Below are 4,948 nucleotides of genomic sequence, written 5' to 3' on the forward strand. Positions count from 1 at the left end.
TTGGAATATCTGAATTTATTTGCATTTCATTTTGTAAAAAAAGTTTTCAATTTTGTTTCCTCAGATCTATGCAATGATATTACGTAACCATCATAAAATATTTACTTCTCAACAGAATTTTTTTTTCGTATCGGGCAGCACTCACAAATTTGTATGTGTACATTAATGCATTCTTCACATACAAATTCAAAATGAATATTTTTTGAAGTAGGCATTTAGACGCACTTTTTAACTGTCGATGATTTCGACATTATAAGCAGTAAACTGCCACCGGCCCGGAATGCTGATTTGCTGAGAAGAGTCAGCCCAGAAACTCAATAGTTGCTCTTTATAAATGCAATTAACAATTATCATTACGTAACATTATAATATTAACCATATAAAAAATGTCAAGAAAGCAAGTTCCACGCATTTCGATCAACCAAAATTTAAAGTTTTAATAAGATTAACTTAATAATATATGGTACAGATTTTAAACTATATAACCTATATGTACGCTCGGACCCATGAAGGATTTGTTAAGTTTTTAAAGGCGAAATTTAAGCGTTTCGCGTATATTTATTTTTTGTATTTATCATGTATCTGCCAATACTTTTAATGTTAATTTTTTTTAACAATTATGAGGCTTAAGATGGTCTTTTCAATCAAAACTTTATCTAACACGTGTTGGCTAACGTTGTCTTCCCCCAGTAAAATTTTAATTTACAATACAACGTTGTGTTGAACAGGATCATTTAGATTTGGCACGGCAGAAATTCACTTTTTCTGTAACAAAGTTTGTGCTATCTGAACTTAGTTAAGTTTTTTCTTCTTTCTATGAAAGTAATGGTAATAAACGAGATGTAATAGACGTATACAGTCCTCCTAATGGGAAGAAATTTCGGTAAAATATAACGATAAGCTTGTCTATTCTACAAGGCAGGAATTTTTCCACCGAAAACAAGGTGGGCTTTACCGCCCTATTTGCTCAAAATCCAGTTTCTATACGTAAAAATATTTTAACTTAATAAACAATGCCTAAACAGACAGTTGTCTGCATATGCAGTAATTGCATAATTGTTTATTATTATTGCATCTCTATATAAAAAATAAGTGACATCAATAAAATTATTTCTTTTGAAACTAATTTAGAGTTCATCAACGTTACTGTCGCAGTATTATGCAAGAGTTTTGTTATGCAGCGAATTATAAATCGACGATTTTTGAATATTGCCCTTTGTGAAAATAGATACATAGTATACACGTTTTACTAATTTAAACCTAAAATCTTCGTTTATTCTTAATTCTTTCTACTTTTTAAGAGTAAAAATAAGAATTTATAATAGAAAATGTAGCATAGACTACGTGTGCAGTGTAGTAAATAAATCAAGATATAAATAATTAGATAGAAAATACCAAAAATCAAATAATTCAAATAACAATTTATAAATAGTAATTGATAATAAATAATCTAGAAAAAAAAATAATGCATGAATAAATGATGTGCACGCGTTGGTCGCATAGACAAACATAAATAAGACAGAAGCAAATACAGATGTAAATGTATATATATTTATTTTTTACTTATTATTATTCATTTTTTATTTATTTATTTGTGATATTTACTTATTTCACTTGCATTAACTTATCTCTGTGCCGCCAAAATGTTACGAAAGAATGTCTTCGATATTAAGTTCGGCGTTATACTTTGTATAAGTGTAAATCATACTCGTACATACTTTGAGTAAAGGTCTTCTCCAAAGATATTTATGGGGGATATACCATAATCGCCACGCCTGGCAGGCGGGTTGGCGATCGTAATGTGGTATTATGATACGCAGAAGACGCTACTGTCCATCTTCTTGAAACTTGTTTGTAGGCAGTATCAATCTTATATAATTAATTCACAAAGTGTGAATTATATAAGATTATCCCGGGAATCAACTCGCGAACTAATCCTCCTCGTAAATAAATTTCTTTTGTATTATCGAATTTATCAGTATGTACTTAAGAATGCATAAAATTAGATTCTAAAAATGAATGTCTATGGTATGTAAATTTAGTTTCACCGTATTAATCTTAAAAAAAAATTAAATAGTTTACTTTAGTGCTCCGACATTTAAAAAGCTTTAAGCTTTCTTCTATAATTTTTTATTGAAAAGTACAACAGGTATACTTTTCATGTTTTCATATTTCATCACCTCGTTAGTTTTGTTCTACAAAAGCTATATTAAACGGGAATATTATGTTATGAGATAACGGGATAACGGATTAAGTTGTTAATGCGTATAATGGACTAAAGTTGTATTGTGATTAACTGATAAGAAAAAGCACTCGAACTTGTTGAAAAACTGAAGTTTTGTAATATACAGGCGCGTCGCACGACGTATACCATGAACCAAAGATTATAAGTTAATAGACCATGTTTTTATTTCGACGGACGAATAAATCATCGGACGTACCTTTGACGCCTACTAAGTTAAAGAAGGTTAGTTATTGAAAATTGCAGTAAACTTCAATACTGTTTAAGCTACTAGCGTCCGTCCGTTTTATCTCTGTTAAAAATGCCCTTTTAGTAATAATTTGAAAGCGATAACACAACAAAACTTTTCTAGCTTATAATTTATTGCTAACATTATCTTTTCATTATTATCTTACATAAAGGTAAACAAACAAAATATTATATAAATTTTGGTTCACTTAAATTGCGAAAAATATCCTCTAAAATTCAACATGGAACGTTAAATAGCAAGGATTTGTTTTTAAGCGTTATTTTGTAATCATAAAAAAAATATATTTCATATGAATTGTTTTCGCGAATAAACTAAATATATTTAATTTTAAATTAATTCAAACAAAACTTTTTGACTCTGAATTAATTGATTTAAAAGCTCTCGATTTATCCGGCCCGTTACTAAAACGCTTACAAAGTAGTTTTGATCGCGAATCTTTTTCTAAAAGAGTGTAATGTTAATATGTTGCTGTCTTATAATAGACATTAGGTGGTATATGTTAAAATTTAAAACAACGTGTAGGTCCATGTGACTAAACCAACACCACCTAACGCGGCAAGAATCCTTCCAGTAGCGAATATTCGCACGGCAGTAAGACACATACGGCCGTTAAGAGAACTTGCTTTCTTTTGCGTAAATGTCATTAACTTCCGATAAGTTAAAATAAATGTTCACCGACATCGAATACCCCGATCGACATAAAGGGAATTTAATTGAACAGTACATTAATTTCGCGAATTTCCCAATGCCGTGGAGAACTAATATCAAAATGTCTAAACAAAAACAGCACACGAGAAGAAGAGGTATACGACTTCCCCAGCAATGGTCTAAACTGTTTGGTTTGGTAAACAACGATAGAGCGAAAACAACTTTGGATGAATTTTTACAAGTAAGTCATCAAGCCGAAGTTAATCAATCGATGATTTACCTTTATTTGAATAAATATAAAGGATGAATGGTTATAGGCATACAAGTTTAAAGGGATGATGTTCGATCATTTGTGTGCAAAAAGCTTCAAAGCTCTAACATCTATTTCCAATCACCGTGCTGAAATTGATCTGAAATAAGTTACTTCAATTATTATTTTCTATTGGAATACGACGGGTCATTATATAGTAATAATATATATATATATATATATATATATATATATATATATATATATATATATAGTACTTTATATATACTTTATATATATATATAGTACTCCGAATTGCATTTTATACCTTATGTTATTTATGAATTCTGGACCCATTGATTTAGATAGAGTGTACTTCACATTAATTGGCTACAAATGAGGTATACATTAAAACTTCCGCAGTCTCTCACAATGAAGATAGATTATTTTTATACAAGAAAAAAAAATTAATATAGCTTTTTTGACAATAATTTTTCTCTTATGTTACCTATAGAGAAAATCATAACAATAAGTAAATAATAGAATTTTAATATCACACTTGAAGCTTTATTCAAAATATTGAGTTATAATAATTTGTTAATTTATTTTACATGATTTAATAATAATTAATAAATACAAATATTTAGCAAAAAACCACAACCTAAAAAAAACACGTGTAACTCACTAAGTATCTTGTACCATAGTTTTTATGTTATATTTGATAGTGAAATGTTGTCAATTGTATATTCGTTGTCTTTGTGTTGTTGTAAATTCACCCAGTCTACATTAACTACTTACATAAATTTTACGTACACATTTATATATAATAGTGCTAAAGTAAATAATAGTCATTGTAGATAGCTATGTAAAAAAATCACTCTTACCGTGAAGGCGAAAATTAAAGAAATTAGTTATTGATTCATTAATCAGCATTCGCCATTTGATAAATTAAAAATAAAAAGCACTTTTTTGAACCCGTACTTTTATGATCACAGTGTTCATGTAAAAAATCATCTCTAGAATCTTTCAAGACTATTCTACCAATAACGCTTATAATAAAATAATTAGTCTAGATAGTCGAAAAGAATATCAATAACACTAAATGTTACACGTACCTATGTACCTCGCATGTTAATCATTTTAATAATTGTGTCGTAAAATGCTTGAAATAATTGGTAACAAAATATATAATTTAGAAAAGATTGAATTAACTTAGAAGTATGTCTATGTTGATACTTTTGTACCTATAAGAAAAAAGTTCTAGAACCTGCTCCAGAGTTCATGGATGAAATAGATCGTTCATGTTTAACACGGCGCTATACCGCGGTTACTTTGAAATACGGCAGAACGCAGCGGCAGTAAGCGGCATGCGACGGACTGAGCAAGGCGCGTCGTCCTTGAGCCTTTCCTTTGACTAACCCCTCATCTTTACTCTAACTTTCAGTTAACAATCTCTCAGTTTCACACTCGGTTCTTCTTATTTTAAGTTTCGGCTAAAAAAAAAGAATATTATGGTTAAACTTTAGAAAAAGATAGCACGGCTTCTGACAAATTTATA

This window comes from Battus philenor, unplaced genomic scaffold (genome assembly GCF_028537555.1).
Source record: "Battus philenor isolate CCGP_79_NKW_IND1 unplaced genomic scaffold, ilBatPhil1.0.hap1 SCAF_1, whole genome shotgun sequence".
Taxonomy (NCBI): domain Eukaryota; kingdom Metazoa; phylum Arthropoda; class Insecta; order Lepidoptera; family Papilionidae; genus Battus; species Battus philenor.